The sequence below is a fragment of the Camellia sinensis genome, unplaced genomic scaffold (assembly GCF_055761805.1).
Source record: "Camellia sinensis isolate YWXY unplaced genomic scaffold, ASM5576180v1 Unanchor4, whole genome shotgun sequence".
Classification (NCBI taxonomy): domain Eukaryota; kingdom Viridiplantae; phylum Streptophyta; class Magnoliopsida; order Ericales; family Theaceae; genus Camellia; species Camellia sinensis.
The window spans coordinates 17,310,001-17,327,500 of NW_028129277.1; positions in this window are offsets into that span (position 1 = coordinate 17,310,001).

A 17,500-nucleotide genomic window follows, 5' to 3' on the forward strand; every position below is an offset into this window, starting at 1 on the left:
TGCTACGGCGTCGCCCAACATGCCATGCCACGGCCTCGGCCCGCATGCCGTGCCACGGCCTCGGCCCGCATGCCATGCCATGCCACGGCCCGCATGTCTTGCCACGGCGTTGCCAAACATGCCATGCCACGGCCTCGGCCCGCATGCCTTGCGACGGCGTCGCCCAACATGCCATGCCACGGCCACGGCCCGCATGCCATGCCACGGCCTCGGCCCGCATGCCATGCCACGGCCTCGGCCCGCATGCCTTGCTACGGCGTTGCCCAACATGCCATGCCACGGCCTCGGCCCGCATGCCTTGCCACCGCGTTGCCCAGCATGCCATGCCACCGCGTTGCCCGGCGTGCCATGCCTTAGCCTTGGCCAACATGTCGAGCCACGGCCTCGGCCCGCATGCCATGCCATGCCACAGCCCGCATGTCTTGCCACGGCGTTGCCAAACATGCCATGCCACGGCCTCGGCCCGCATGACGTGCCACGGCCTCGGCCCGCATGCCGTGCCACGGCCTCGGCCCGCATGACATGCCACGGCCTCGGCCCGCATGCCTTGCCACGACGCCGCCCAACTTGCCATGCCACGGCCTCGGCCCGCATGCCATGCCACGGCCTCGGCCCGCATGACATGCCACGGCCTCGGCCCGCATGCCTTGCTACGGCGTCGCCCAACATGCCATGCCACGGCCTCGGCCCGCATGCCATGCCACGGCCTCGGCCCGCATGACATGCCACGGCCTCGGACCGCATGCCTTGCTACGGCGTCGCCCAACATGCCATGCCACGGCCTCGGCCCGCATGCCATGCCACGGCCTCGGCCCGCATGCCATGCCACGGCCTCGGCCCGCATGCCATGCCACGGCCTCGGCCCGCATGCCTTGCTGCGGCGTTGCCCAACATGCCATGCCACGGCCTCGGCCCGCATGCCTTGCCACCGCGTTGCCCAGCATGCCATGCCACCGCGTTGCCCGGCGTGCCATGCCTTAGCCTTGGCCAACATGTCGAGCCACGGCCTCGGCCCGCATGCCATGCCATGCCACGGCCCGCATGTCTTGCCACGGCGTGGCCAAACATGCCATGCCACGGCCTCGGCCCGCATGACGTGCCACGGCCTCGGCCCGCATGACATGCCACGGCCTCGGCCCGCATGCCTTGCTACGGCGTCGCCCAACATGCCTTGCCACGGCCTCGGCCCGCATGCCATGCCACGGCCTCGGCCCGCATGACATGCCACGGCCTCGGCCAGCATGCCTTGCCACGACGCCGCCCAACTTGCCATGCCACGGCCTCGGCCCGCATGCCATGCCACGGCCTCGGCCCGCATGACATGCCACGGCCTCGGCCCGCATGCCTTGCTACGGCGTCGCCCAACATGCCATGCCACGGCCTCGGCCCGCATGCCATGCCACGGCCTCGGCCCGCATGACATGCCACGGCCTCGGACCGCATGCCTTGCTACGGCGTCGCCCAACATGCCATGCCACGGCCTCGGCCCGCATGCCACGGCACGGCCTCGGCCCGCATGCCTTGCTACGGCGTCGCCCAACATGCCATGCCACGGCCTCGGCCCGCATGCCATGCCACGGCCTCGGCCCGCATGACATGCCACGGCCTCGGACCGCATGCCTTGCTACGGCGTCGCCCAACATGCCATGCCACGGCCTCGGCCCGCATGCCATGCCACGGCCTCGGCCCGCATGACATGCCACGGCCTCGGACCGCATGCCTTGCTACGGCGTCGCCCAACATGCCATGCCACGGCCTCGGCCCGCATGCCACGGCACGGCCTCGGCCCGCATGCCTTGCTACGGCGTCGCCCAACATGCCATGCCACGGCCTCGGCCCGCATGCCATGCCACGGCCTCGGCCCGCATGACATGCCACGGCCTCGGCCCGCATGCCTTGCGACGGCGTCGCCCAACATGCCTTGCCACGGCCTCGGCCCGCATGCCATGCCACGGCCTCGGCCCGCATGCCTTGCCACGACGTCGCCCAACTTGCCATGCCACGGCCTCGGCCCGCATGCCATGCCACGGCCTCGGCGCGCATGACATGCCACGGCCTCGGCCCGCATGCCATGCTACGGCGTCGCCCAACATGCCATGCCACGGCCTCGGCCCGCATGCCATGCCACGGCCTCGGCCCGCATGCCATGCCACGGCCTCGGCCCGCATGACAGGCCACGGCCTCGGACCGCATGCCTTGCTACGGCGTCGCCCAACATGCCATGCCACGGCCTCGGCCCGCATGCCACGGCACGGCCTCGGCCCGCATGCCACGGCACGGCCTCGGCCCGCATGCCTTGCTACGGCGTCGCCCAACATGCCATGCCACGGCCTCGGCCCGCATGCCATGCCACGGCCTCGGCCCGCATGACATGCCACGGCCTCGGACCGCATGCCTTGCTACGGCGTCGCCCAACATGCCATGCCACAGCCTCGGCCCGCATGCCGTGCCACGGCCTCGGCCTCGGCCCGCATGCCTTGCTACGACGTTGGCCAACATGCCATGCCACGGCCCCGGCCCGCATGCCATGCCACCGCGTTGCCCGGCGTGCCATGCCTTAGCCTTGGCCAACATGTCGTGCCACGGCCTCGGCCCGCATGCCATGCCATGCCACGGCCCTCATGTCTTGCCACGGCGTTGCCAAACATGCCATGCCACGGCCTCGGCCCGCATGCCTTGCTACGGCGTCGCCCAACATGCCATGACATGCCACGGCCTCGGCCCGCATGCCTTGCTACGGCGTCGCCCAACATGCCATGCCACGGCCTCGGCCCGCATGCCATGCCACGGCCTCGGCCCGCATGCCTTGCGACGGCGTCGCCCAACATGCCATGCCACGGCCTCTGCCCGCATGCCATGCCACGGCCTCGGCCCGCGTGACATGCCACGGCCTCGGCCCGCATGCCTTGCCACGACGTCGCCCAACTTGCCATGCCACGGCCTCGGCCCGCATGCCATGCCACGGCCTCGGCTCGCATGACATGCCACGGCCTCGGCCCGCATGCCTTGCTACGGCGTCGCCCAACATGCCATGCCACGGCCTCGGCCCGCATGCCATGCCATGGCCTCGGCCCGCATGACATGCCACGGCCTCGGACCGCATGCCTTGCTACGGCGTCGCCCAACATGCCATGCCACGGCCCCGGCCCGCATGCCTTGCCACCGCGTTGCCCGGCGTGCCATGCCACCGCGTTGCCCGGCGTGCCATGCCTTAGCCTTGGCCAACATGTCGTGCCACGGCCTCGGCCCGCATGCCATGCCATGCCACGGCCCGCATGTCTTGCCACGGCGTTGCCAAACATGCCATGCGACGGCCTCGGCCCGCATGCCTTGCCACGGCCTCGGCCAACATGCCATGCCACGGCCTCGGCCCGCATGCCATGCCACGGCCTCGGCCCGCATGACATGCCACGGCCTCGGCCCGCATGCCTTGCTACGGCGTCGCCCAACATGCCATGCCACGGCCTCGGCCCGCATGCCATGCCACGGCCTCGGCCCGCATGCCCTTCTACGGCGTTGCCCAACATGCCATGCCACGGCCTCGGCCCGCATGCCTTGCCACCGCGTTGCCCAGCATGCCATGCCACCGCGTTGCCCGGCGTGCCATGCCTTAGCCTTGGCCAACATGTCGTGCCACGGCCTCGGCCCGCATGCCATGCCACGGCCTCGGCCCGCATGTCTTGCCACGGCGTTGCCCAACATGCCATGCCACGGCCTCGGCCCCCATGCCTTGCCACCGCGCTGCCCAGCATGCCAATGCACCGCGTTGCCCGGCGTGCCATGCCTTAGCCTTGGCGAACATGCCACGCCACGGCCTCGGCCCGCATGGCTTGCCAGGGCGTTGCCCAACATGCCATGCCACGGCCTCGGCCCGCATGTCTTGCCACGGCGTTGCCCAACATGCCATGCCATGCCACGCCACGGCCTCGGCCCGCATGCCATGCCACGGCCTCGGCCCGCATGCCATGCCATGCCACGGCCTCGGCCCGCATGCCATGCCACGGCCTCGGCCAGCATGCCATGCCAAGGCCTCGGCCCGCATGCCTTGCCACGGCGTTGCCCAGCATGCCATGCCACCGCGTTGCCCAGCGGGCCGTGCCGCGGCCTCGGCCCGCATGCCTTGCGACTGCCTTGGCCAGCGTGCCATGCCACAGCGTGCCATGCCTTAGCCTTGGCCTACATGCCATGCCACTGCCTTGGCCAGCATGTCGTGCCACCGCCACGGCCAGCATGCCATGCCGGTCCGTTGCCCAGCATGCCACGGCCGTGGCGGCATGGCAAGCCACGGCCTCGGCCAGCATGCCATGCCACGGCCTCGGCCAGCATGCCATGGCACTGTCTTGGTCAGCATGCCATGCCATGGCACCGCCTTGTCCAGCACGCCGTGCCGCAGCGTTGGCCAGCATGCCTTGGCCGGCATGCCATGCCAATGCCTTGGGCCAACATGGCGTGCCACGGGCTGGGCCATGCCGGTCCGTTGCCCGGCATGCCACGGCCGTGGCGGCATGGCAAGCCACGGCCTCGGCCAGCATGCCATGCCCCGGCCTCGCCCAGCATGCCATGGCACGGTCTTGGTCAGCATGCCATGCCATGGCACCGCCTTGTGCAGCGTTGGCCAGCATGCCTTGGCCGGCATGCCATGCCAATGCCTTGGGCCAACATGGCGTGCCACGGGCTGGGCGAGCACGGCATGCCACGGGCTGGGCGAGCATGCCACGCCACGGCCTTGGCTAGCAGCAAGGCATGCCACGGCCTCGGCGAGCATGCCATGCCATGCCAAGGCCAAGGCCAAAGCCAAGGCCAAGGCAGTGGGCAAGGCCAAGTCCCTGTGCAAGGCATGGCCAAGGCCAAGGCAAAGGCCAAGGCCGCGGGCAAAGGCCAAGGCCAAGGCCAAGGCCATGGCGTGCCACCGCCTCGATCGATCTTTTTGAACATGATTCTTTTATAATCTTACCCAAACCGTGCAACACAATTAAAAATGCACTACAATCAATTTTAAATGTCATTCCCTATTTTTTTGCAATTTTTCTGGAGCTTTTCGAATTTTTAAAGCCCTTATTTGGCATAAAAAAATCAAAATAAAATAAAAAAAATGAAAAAAATAATTTAATAATTTCTATAATTACTAGTGAATCATCCTTTAATTATGGGAATTTTTCCATAATTTTTTGACTATTTTTATTAATTTTTATTATTTTTTAAGTATTAATATCGAAATAAATTAAAATAAAATATTTTCTGTAAAAAAATATTTTTTTTAATTTTTTTTATGGTGTATTAAATTATTTCCTACAACTTTCATGTTGAAAGTTTTGGCAAAAAACCATTACTTTTTAAAAAAACCCCATTATGACTCCTCGAACATGCTTGATGTTTCCTCCTGCCAGATTGAAAAGGGCTTAACAGGCTATTTTAAGGGGGGGGCACCTCCCTTGCCCAGGGCAAGGCAGTGGCAGGTACGCCCCATGTTGGGCGCGGCCTGGGCTGCGGCCTTGGGTTACATGCACTGCGGCTCGACCGCGGCCTGGGCTGCGGCCTGGGGCGGCTCGGCCGCGGCCTTGGGCGGCCTGGACCGCGGCCTTGGGCGGCCTTGCGCGGCCTGGGCGCGGCCTTGGGCGGCCTGGGCGCGGCCTTGCGCGGCCTGGGCGCGGCCTTGCGCGGCCTGGGCGCGGCCTTGCGCGGCCTGGGCGCGGCCTTGGGCAGCATGGCGTGGCATGCGCGCGGGCGTGGGCGGCCTGGAATGCGCGCGGCATGGGCAGCACGGCATGGCATGCGCACGGCCTGGGCGGCCTGGCATGCAGCCGGCCTGGCATGCCCGCGGCGTGGGCAGCACGGCATGGCATGCGCACGGCCTGGGCGGCCTGGCATGCAGCCGGCCTGGCATGCCCGCGGCGTGGGCAGCACGGCATGGCATGCGCACGGCCTGGGCGGCCTGGCATGCAGCCGGCCTGGGCAGCACGGCATGGCATGCGCACGGCCTGGGCGGCCTGGCATGCCCGCGGCGTGGGCAGCGTGGCCTGTGCGAATACCGCGCGCGTGGTCTTTTGACCACGGTGCGCGTGTTGCGCGCATGGTCGCGCACGCCTTTGCACGCCTTCGCACGCAACGCACGTCTAGTGATAAGAACCGCAGCCAAGGCAGCCCAGCCAAAGCCAGCAGCATGCCAAGCCAAGGCCAAGGCCAGCAGCATGCCATGCCACGGCCAAGGCAGCCCAGCCAAAGCCAGCAGCATGCCATGCCAAGGCCTAGGCCAGCAGCATGCCATGCCACGGCCAAGGCAGGCAAGCCAAAGCCAGCAGCATGCCATGCCAAGGCCAAGGCCAGCAGCATGCCATGCCACGGCCAAGGCAGCCCAGCCAAAGCCAGCAGCATGCCATGCCAAGGCCTAGGCCAGCAGCATGCCATGCCACGGCCAAGGCAGGCCAGCCAAAGCCAGCAGCATGCCATGCCAAGGCCAAGGCCAGCAGCATGCCATGCCACGGCCAAGGCAGCCCAGCCAAAGCCAGCAGCATGCCATGCCAAGGCCTAGGCCAGCAGCATGCCATGCCACGGCCAAGGCAGGCAAGCCAAAGCCAGCAGCATGCCATGCCAAGGCCATGGCCAGCAGCATGCCATGCCACGGCCAAGGCAGCCCAGCCAAAGCCAGCAGCATGCCATGCCAAGGCCAAGGCCAGCAGCATGCCATGCCACGGCCAAGGCAGCCCAGCCAAAGCCAGCAGCATGCCATGCCAAGGCCTAGGCCAGCAGCATGCCATGCCACGGCCAAGGCAGGCCAGCCAAAGCCAGCAGCATGCCATGCCAAGGCCAAGGCCAGCAGCATGCCATGCCACGGCCAAGGCAGCCCACCCAAAGCCAGCAGCATGCCATGCCAAGGCCTAGGCCAGCAGCATGCCATGCCACGGCCAAGGCAGGCCAGCCAAAGCCAGCAGCATGCCATGCCAAGGCCTAGGCCACCAGCATGCCATGCCACGGCCAAGGCAGCCCAGCCAAAGCCAGCAGCATGCCATGCCAAGGCCAAGGCCAGCAGCATGCCATGCCACGGCCAAGGCAGCCCAGCCAAAGCCAGCAGCATGCCATGCCAAGGCCTAGGCCAGCAGCATGCCATGCCACGGCCAAGGCAGGCAAGCCAAAGCCAGCAGCATGCCATGCCACGGCCAAGGCAGCCCAGCCAAAGCCAGCAGCATGCCATGCCAAGGCCAAGGCCAGCAGCATGCCATGCCACGGCCAAGGCAGCCCAGCCAAAGCCAGCAGCATGCCATGCCAAGGCCTAGGCCAGCAGCATGCCATGCCACGGCCAAGGCAGGCCAGCCAAAGCCAGCAGCATGCCATGCCAAGGCCAAGGCCAGCAGCATGCCATGCCACGGCCAAGGCAGCCCACCCAAAGCCAGCAGCATGCCATGCCAAGGCCTAGGCCAGCAGCATGCCATGCCACGGCCAAGGCAGGCCAGCCAAAGCCAGCAGCATGCCATGCCAAGGCCAAGGCCAGCAGCATGCCATGCCACGGCCTAGGCCAGCAGCATGCCATGCCACGGCCAAGGCAGCCCAGCCAAAGCCAGCAGCATGCCATGCCAAGGCCTAGGCCAGCAGCATGCCATGCCACGGCCAAGGCAGCCCAGCCAAAGCCAGCAGCATGCCATGCCAAGGCCAAGGCCAGCAGCATGCCATGCCACGGCCAAGGCAGGCCAGCCAAAGCCAGCAGCATGCCATGCCAAGGCCAAGGCCAGCAGCATGCCATGCCACGGCCAAGGCAGCCCAACCAAAGCCAGCAGCATGCCATGCCAAGGCCTAGGCCAGCAGCATGCCATGCCACGGCCAAGGCAGGCCAGCCAAAGCCAGCAGCATGCCATGCCAAGGCCTAGGCCACCAGCATGCCATGCCACGGCCAAGGCAGCCCCGCCAAAGCCAGCAGCATGCCATGCCAAGGCCAAGGCCAGCAGCATGCCATGCCACGGCCAAGGCAGCCCAGCCAAAGCCAGCAGCATGCCATGCCAAGGCCTAGGCCAGCAGCATGCCATGCCACGGCCAAGGCAGGCCAGCCAAAGCCAGCAACATGCCATGCCAAGGCCTAGGCCAGCAGCATGCCATGCCACGGCCAAGGCAGCCCAGCCAAAGCCAGCAGCATGCCATATCACGGCCAAAGGCAGCAGCATGCCATGCCACGGCCAAGGCAGCCCAGCCAAAGCCAGCAGCATGCCATGCCATGGCCTAGGCCAGCAGCATGCCATGCCACGGCCAAGGCAGGCCAGCCAAAGCCAGCAGCATGCCATGCCAAGGCCAAGGCCAGCAGCATGCCATGCCACGGCCAAGGCAGGCCAGCCAAAGCCAGCAGCATGCCATGCCAAGGCCTAGGCCAGCAGCATGCCATGGCACGGCCAAGGCAGCCCAGCCAAAGCCAGCAGCATGCCATATCAAGGCCAAGGCCAGCAGCATGCCATGCCACGGCCAAGGCAGCCCAGCCAAAGCCAGCAGCATGCCATGCCATGGCCTAGGCCAGCAGCATGCCATGCCACGGCCAAGGCAGGCCAGCCAAAGCCAGCAGCATGCCATGCCAAGGCCTAGGCCAGCAGCATGCCATGCCACGGCCAAAACAGGCCAGCCAAAGCCAGCAGCATGCCATGCCAAGGCCTAGGCCAGCAGCATGCCATGCCACGGCCAAGGCAGGCCAGCCAAAGCCAGCAGCATGCCATGCCAAGGCCAAGGCCAGCAGCATGCCATGCCACGGCCTAGGCCAGCAGCATGCCATGCCACGGCCAAGGCAGCCCAGCCAAAGCCAGCAGCATGCCATGCCAAGGCCTAGGCCAGCAGCATGCCATGCCACGGCCAAGGCAGCCCAGCCAAAGCCAGCAGCATGCCATGCCAAGGCCAAGGCCAGCAGCATGCCATGCCACGGCCAAGGCAGCCCAGCCAAAGCCAGCAGCATGCCATGCCAAGGCCAAGGCCAGCAGCATGCCATGCCACGGCCAAGGCAGCCCAGCCAAAGCCAGCAGCATGCCATGCCAAGGCCTAGGCCAGCAGCATGCCATGCCACGGCCAAGGCAGGCCAGCCAAAGCCAACAGCATGGCATGCCAAGGCCAAGGCCAGCAGCATGCCATGCCACGGCCAAGGCAGCCCAGCCAAAGCCAGCAGCATGCCATGCCAAGGCCTAGGCCAGCAGCATGCCATGCCACGGCCAAGGCAGGCCAGCCAAAGCGAGCAGCATGCCATGCCAAGGCCTAGGCCAGCAGCATGCCATGCCACGGCCAAGGCAGCCCAACCAAAGCCAGCAGCATGCCATGCCAAGGCTTAGGCCAGCAGCATGCCATGCCACGGCCAAGGCAGGCCAGCCAAAGCCAGCAGCATGCCATGCCAAGGCCTAGGCCACCAGCATGCCATGCCACGGCCAAGGCAGCCCAGCCAAAGCCAGCAGCATGCCATGCCAAGGCCAAGGCCAGCAGCATGCCATGCCACGGCCAAGGCAGCCCAGCCAAAGCCAGCAGCATGCCATGCCAAGGCCTAGGCCAGCAGCATGCCATGCCACGGCCAACGCAGGCCAGCCAAAGCCAGCAGCATGCCATGCCAAGGCCTAGGCCAGCAGCATGCCATGCCACGGCCATGGCAGCCCAGCCAAAGCCAGCAGCATGCCATATCAAGGCCAAGGGCAGCAGCATGCCATGCCACGGCCAAGGCAGCCCAGCCAAAGCCAGCAGCATGCCATGCCATGGCCTAGGCCAGCAGCATGCCATGCCACGGCCAAGGCAGGCCAGCCAAAGCCAGCAGCATGCCATGCCAAGGCCAAGGCCAGCAGCATGCCATGCCACGGCCAAGGCAGCCCAGCCAAAGCCAGCAGCATGCCATGCCAAGGCCTAGGCCAGCAGCATGCCATGCCACGGCCAAGGCAGCCCAGCCAAAGCCAGCAGCATGCCATATCAAGGCCAAGGCCAGCAGCATGCCATGCCACGGCCAAGGCAGCCCAGCCAAAGCCAGCAGCATGCCATGCCATGCCTAGGCCAGCAGCATGCCATGCCACGGCCAAGGCAGGCCAGCCAAAGCCAGCAGCATGCCATGCCAAGGCCTAGGCCAGCAGCATGCCATGCCACGGCCAAGGCAGGCCAGCCAAAGCCAGCAGCATGCCATGCCAAGGCCTAGGCCAGCAGCATGCCATGCCACGGCCAAGGCAGGCCAGCCAAAGCCAGCAGCATGCCATGCCAAGGCCAAGGCCAGCAGCATGCCATGCCACGGCCTAGGCCAGCAGCATGCCATGCCACGGCCAAGGCAGCCCAGCCAAAGCCAGCAGCATGCCATGCCAAGGCCTAGGCCAGCAGCATGCCATGCCACGGCCAAGGCAGCCCAGCCAAAGCCAGCAGCATGCCATGCCAAGGCCAAGGCCAGCAGCATGCCATGCCACGGCCAAGGCAGCCCAGCCAAAGCCAGCAGCATGCCATGCCAAGGCCAAGGCCAGCAGCATGCCATGCCACGGCCAAGGCAGCCCAGCCAAAGCCAGCAGCATGCCATGCCAAGGCCTAGGCCAGCAGCATGCCATGCCACGGCCAAGGCAGGCCAGCCAAAGCCAACAGCATGGCATGCCAAGGCCAAGGCCAGCAGCATGCCATGCCACGGCCAAGGCAGCCCAGCCAAAGCCAGCAGCATGCCATGCCAAGGCCTAGGCCAGCAGCATGCCATGCCACGGCCAAGGCAGGCCAGCCAAAGCGAGCAGCATGCCATGCCAAGGCCTAGGCCAGCAGCATGCCATGCCACGGCCAAGGCAGCCCAACCAAAGCCAGCAGCATGCCATGCCAAGGCTTAGGCCAGCAGCATGCCATGCCACGGCCAAGGCAGGCCAGCCAAAGCCAGCAGCATGCCATGCCAAGGCCTAGGCCACCAGCATGCCATGCCACGGCCAAGGCAGCCCAGCCAAAGCCAGCAGCATGCCATGCCAAGGCCAAGGCCAGCAGCATGCCATGCCACGGCCAAGGCAGCCCAGCCAAAGCCAGCAGCATGCCATGCCAAGGCCTAGGCCAGCAGCATGCCATGCCACGGCCAACGCAGGCCAGCCAAAGCCAGCAGCATGCCATGCCAAGGCCTAGGCCAGCAGCATGCCATGCCACGGCCATGGCAGCCCAGCCAAAGCCAGCAGCATGCCATATCAAGGCCAAGGGCAGCAGCATGCCATGCCACGGCCAAGGCAGCCCAGCCAAAGCCAGCAGCATGCCATGCCATGGCCTAGGCCAGCAGCATGCCATGCCACGGCCAAGGCAGGCCAGCCAAAGCCAGCAGCATGCCATGCCAAGGCCAAGGCCAGCAGCATGCCATGCCACGGCCAAGGCAGCCCAGCCAAAGCCAGCAGCATGCCATGCCAAGGCCTAGGCCAGCAGCATGCCATGCCACGGCCAAGGCAGCCCAGCCAAAGCCAGCAGCATGCCATATCAAGGCCAAGGCCAGCAGCATGCCATGCCACGGCCAAGGCAGCCCAGCCAAAGCCAGCAGCATGCCATGCCATGCCTAGGCCAGCAGCATGCCATGCCACGGCCAAGGCAGGCCAGCCAAAGCCAGCAGCATGCCATGCCAAGGCCTAGGCCAGCAGCATGCCATGCCACGGCCAAGGCAGGCCAGCCAAAGCCAGCAGCATGCCATGCCAAGGCCAAGGCCAGCAGCATGCCATGCCACGGCCAAGGCAGGCCTGCCAAAGCCAGCAGCATGCCATGCCAAGGCCAAGGCCAGCAGCATGCCATGCCAAGGCCAAGGCCAGCAGCATGCCATGCCACGGCCAAGGCTGCCAGCCAAAGCCAGCAGCATGCCATGCCAAGGCCTAGGCCAGCAGCATACCATGCCAAGGCCTAGGCCAGCAGCATGCCATGCCACGGCCAAGGCAGCCCAGCCAAAGCCAGCAGCATGCCATGCCAAGGCCTAGGCCAGCAGCATGCCATGCCACGGCCAAGGCAGCCCAGCCAAAGCCAGCAGCATGCCATGCCAAGGCCAAGGCCAGCAGCATGCCATGCCACGGCCAAGGCAGCCCAGCCAAAGCCAGCAGCATGCCATGCCAAGGCCAAGGCCAGCAGCATGCCATGCCACGGCCAAGGCAGCCCAGCCAAAGCCAGCAGCATGCCATGCCAAGGCCTAGGCCAGCAGCATGCCATGCCACGGCCAAGGCAGGCCAGCCAAAGCCAACAGCATGGCATGCCAAGGCCAAGGCCAGCAGCATGCCATGCCACGGCCAAGGCAGCCCAGCCAAAGCCAGCAGCATGCCATGCCAAGGCCTAGGCCAGCAGCATGCCATGCCACGGCCAAGGCAGGCCAGCCAAAGCGAGCAGCATGCCATGCCAAGGCCAAGGCCAGCAGCATGCCATGCCACGGCCAAGGCAGCCCAACCAAAGCCAGCAGCATGCCATGCCAAGGCTTAGGCCAGCAGCATGCCATGCCACGGCCAAGGCAGGCCAGCCAAAGCCAGCAGCATGCCATGCCAAGGCCTAGGCCACCAGCATGCCATGCCACGGCCAAGGCAGCCCAGCCAAAGCCAGCAGCATGCCATGCCAAGGCCAAGGCCAGCAGCATGCCATGCCACGGCCAAGGCAGCCCAGCCAAAGCCAGCAGCATGCCATGCGAAGGCCTAGGCCAGCAGCATGCCATGCGAAGGCCTAGGCCAGCAGCATGCCATGCCACGGCCAACGCAGGCCAGCCAAAGCCAGCAGCATGCCATGCCAAGGCCTAGGCCAGCAGCATGCCATGCCACGGCCAAGGCAGCCCAGCCAAAGCCAGCAGCATGCCATATCAAGGCCAAGGGCAGCAGCATGCCATGCCACGGCCAAGGCAGCCCAGCCAAAGCCAGCAGCATGCCATGCCATGGCCTAGGCCAGCAGCATGCCATGCCACGGCCAAGGCAGGCCAGCCAAAGCCAGCAGCATGCCATGCCAAGGCCAAGGCAGCCCAGCCAAAGCCAGCAGCATGCCATGCCAAGGCCTAGGCCAGCAGCATGCCATGCCACGGCCAAGGCAGCCCAGCCAAAGCCAGCAGCATGCCATATCAAGGCCAAGGCCAGCAGCATGCCATGCCACGGCCAAGGCAGCCCAGCCAAAGCCAGCAGCATGCCATGCCATGCCTAGGCCAGCAGCATGCCATGCCACGGCCAAGGCAGGCCAGCCAAAGCCAGCAGCATGCCATGCCAAGGCCTAGGCCAGCAGCATGCCATGCCACGGCCAAGGCAGGCCAGCCAAAGCCAGCAGCATGCCATGCCAAGGCCAAGGCCAGCAGCATGCCATGCCACGGCCAAGGCAGGCCAGCCAAAGCCAGCAGCATGCCATGCCAAGGCCAAGGCCAGCAGCATGCCATGCCACGGCCAAGGCTGCCAGCCAAAGCCAGCAGCATGCCATGCCAAGGCCTAGGCCAGCAGCATGCCATGCCACGGCCAAGGCAGCCCAGCCAAAGCCAGCAGCATGCCATGCCAAGGCCTAGGCCAGCAGCATGCCATGCCACGGCCAAGGCAGCCCAGCCAAAGCCAGCAGCATGCCATGCCACGGCCAAGGCAGCCCAGCCAAAGCCAGCAGCATGCCATGCCAAGGCCAAGGCCAAGGCCAGCAGCATGCCATGCCATGCCACGGCCAAGGCCAAGGCCGAGGCAGCCCATCCGAAGCCAGCAACATTCCATGGCAAGGCCAACGCAGCCCAGCCAAAGCCGGCGGCATGCCATGCCAAGGCCAAGGCCAGCCGCATGTCTTGCCACGGCCTTGTCCCGCAGCGTGGCGTGCCTTGGCCTTGGGCTAGAACATCGCATGCCACGCCCTTGGCAAGCAATCCTGTCCCTCGTGTAATTGCCATTTGGTTTGGCTTTGACTTACGTATATGTTGCCCTGCGAAATGCTTGTCCCTCGGGTAATAGCCGGTTTGGTTGCCTTTGACTTGCGAACACGTTGCTAGTGCTTTCCCCAGTGGAAGCTTGTTGGGAAAAGTATGTCCCTCGGAAGTTGCCTGTTGCGTTTGTTATTTGCATTCGAGCTATCCGATGCTTGCTGGGTTTCTCTAAGAGTTTTTGCACGTTCGTCGGGCTTTTTAATTATTTATTTACTCATAAAAATTATAATAAAATAAATTAAAAATAAAAAAATAATTAAAAAAATTACTATAATTACTAGTGCCTCATCTTATAATTGTTGGAATTTTTCTAGAATTTTTTGAGTATTTTTAGTAATTTTTATTATTTTTTAAGTATTAAAATTGAAATAAATTAAAATAAAATATTCCGGTGGCCAAATATTTTTTTATAATTTTTTTTATGGTGTATTAAATTATTTCATACAACTTTCATGTTGAAAGTTTTGGCAAAAAACCATTACTTTTTAAAAAAACCCCATTATGACTCCTCGAACATGCTTGATGTTTCCTCCTGCCAGATTGAAAAGGGCTTAACAGGCTATTATAAGGGGGGGGCACCTCCCTTAAGGCTGGCCAGCATGGCCAGGCCACAGGCCACGCCTATGCCTAGGCGGGCGCTTGGCACATGCCATCGCTTGGCTTGTGGCATTGGCTTGTGGCATCGAAACTACATAGCCAAGCACGGGATGCGTCGAGTGGCGGCCCACGGCGGTGGCGGTGGCACGTTGGCCTAGGGCAGCATGCCATGCCACAGCCTTGGCCAGCAACATGGCATGCCAAAGCCTTGGCCAGCAGCATGCCATGCCCTGGCCTTGGCAAGCATGTCATGCCACGGCCTTGGCCAGCAGCATGCCATGCCACGACCTTGGCCAGCAGCATGCCATGCCCCGGCCTTGGCCAGCATGTCATGCCACGGCCTTGGCCAGCAGCATGCCATGCCACAGCCTTGGCCAGCAGCATGCCATGCCACAGCCTTGGCCAGCAACATGGCATGCCAAAGCCTTGGCCAGCAGCACGCCATGCCCCGGCCTTGGCAACCTTGCCAAGCCACGGCCATGGCCAGCAGCGTGCTATGCCCCGGCCTTGGCCAGCAGCGTGCCATGCCACGACCTTGGCCAGCAGCTTGCCATGCCCCGGCCTTGGCCAGCATGTCATGCCACGGCCTTGGCCAGCAGCATGCCATGCCACGGCCTTGGCCAGCAACATGGCATGCCGCGGCCTTGGCCGGCAGCATGCCATGCCGCGGCCTTGGCCGGCAGCATGGCAAGCCCAAGCCTTGGTCAGCAGCAGCATGCCCTGCCAACGCCTTGGCCAGCAGCATGCCTTGCCACGGCCTCGGCCATCAGCATGCCTTGCCACGGCCTCGGCCATCAGCATGCCTTGCCACGGCCTCGGCCATCAGCATGCCTTGCCACGGCCTTGTCCAGCAGCATGGCATGCCCGGCCTTGGCCAGCAGCATGTCATGCCACGGCCTTGGCAAGCATGCCAAGCCACGGCCTTGGCAAGCATGCCATGTCCCTCGGGTAATTGTACAAGTTGCCTTGCGAAATGCATGTCCCTCGGTTAAATTGCCATTTGGTTGGCTTTGGCGTGCGAACGAGTTGCCTGTGCTTTCCTTGTGGAAGCTTGTTGCGAGAAGTATGTCCCTCGAAAGTTGCCTGTTGCGTTTGTTATTTGCATTCGCGCTAACCGGTGCTTGCTCGGCCTCTCTAAATGTTTTCGCGCGTTCGTCGGGCTTCTTGGTCCTTCGGGGGGTGATTCGTTTTGGGGGGCTGGTGCACAGTGTACGTCGTGGCGCGTGAGTTGTGTTCGGTTTGTGCGAGTTGGACGGATCCCTGCCTGTGCAGCGAACTCCACTGGTGCATTCCTCCATGTCCCTCGGGTTGTCTTCGACTCGCCTTCGGGTTGCTTGCGCTTCCCTAGTGGAAGGTGCCTTGCGAAAAGCGTGTCCCTCGGGTAATTGCCATTTGGTTGGCTTTGACGTTCGAACGAGTTGCCTATGCTTTCCTAGTGGAAGCTTGTTGCGAAAAGTATGTCCCTCGAAATTTGCCTGTTGCGTTTGTTATTTGCATTCGCGCTAACCGGTGCTTGCTCGGCCTCTCTAAATGTTTTCGCGCGTTCGTCGGGCTTCTTAGTCCTTCGGGGGGTGATTCGTTTTGGGGGGCTGGTGCACAGTGTACGTCGTGGCGCGTGAGTTGTGTTCGGTTTGTGCGAGTTGGACGGATCCCTGCCTGTGCAGCGAACTCCACTGGTGCATTCCTCCATGTCCCTCGGGTTGTCTTCGACTCGCCTTCGGGTTGCTTGCGCTTCCCTAGTGGAAGGTGCCTTGCGAAAAGCGTGTCCCTCGGGTAATTGCCATTTGGTTGGCTTTGACGTTCGAACGAGTTGCCTATGCTTTCCTAGTGGAAGCTTGTTGCGAAAAGTATGTCCCTCGAAAGTTGCCTGTTGCGTTTGTTATTTGCATTCGCGCTAACCGGTGCTTGCTCGGCCTCTCTAAATGTTTTCGCGCGTTCGTCGGGCTTCTTAGTCCTTCGGGGGGTGATTCGTTTTGGGGGGCTGGTGCACAGTGTACGTCGTGGCGCGTGAGTTGTGTTCGGTTTGTGCGAGTTGGACGGATCCCTGCCTGTGCAGCGAACTCCACTGGTGCATTCCTCCATGTCCCTCGGGTTGTCTTCGACTCGCCTTCGGGTTGCCTGCGCTTCCCTAGTGGAAGGTGCCTTGCGAAAAGCGTGTCCCTCGGGTAATTGCCATTTGGTTGGCTTTGACGTTCGAACGAGTTGCCTATGCTTTCCTAGTGGAAGCTTGTTGCGAAAAGTATGTCCCTCGAAAGTTGCCTGTTGCGCTTGTTACTTTCATTCGCGCTAACCGGTGCTTGCTCGGCTTCTCTAAATGTTTTCGCGCGTTCGTCGGGCTTCTTAGTCCTTCGGGGGGTGATTCGTTTTGGGGGGCTGGTGCACAGTGTACGTCGTGGCGCGTGAGTTGTGTTCGGTTTGTGCGAGTTGGACGGATCCCTGCCTGTGCAGCGAACTCCACTGGTGCATTCCTCCATGTCCCTCGGGTGATCGGCTTTAGGTTGTCTTCGACTCGCCTTCGGGTTGTCTGCGCTTCCCTAGTGGAAGGTGCCTTGCGAAAAGCATGTCCCTCGGGTAATTGCCATTTGGTTGGCTTTGACGTTCGAACGAGTTGCCTGTGCTTTCCTAGTGGAAGCTTGTTGCGAAAAGTATGTCCCTCGAAAGTTGCCTGTTGCGCTTGTTATTTGCGTTCGCGCTAACCGGTGCTTGCTCGGCCTCTCTAAATGTTTTCGCGCGTTCGTCGGGCTTCTTGGTCCTTCGGGGGGTGATTCGTTTTGGGGGGCTGGTGCACAGTGTACGTCGTGGCGCGTGAGTTGTGTTCGGTTTGTGCGAGTTGGACGAATCCCTGCCTGTGCAGCGAACTCCACTGGTGCATTCCTCCATGTCCCTCGGGTAAATGCCTTAAGGTTGTCTTCGACTCGCCTTCGAGTTGCCTACGCTTCCCTAGTGGTAAAGGTCCTTGCGAAAAGCCCTGTCCCTCGGTTTGTTGCCGTTCGGTTGGCTTTGACTTGCCTACGAGTTGCCTGCGCTCTCCTAGTGGAAGCTCCTTGCGAAAATTTATGTCCCTCGGTTGGTAGCCGTCCG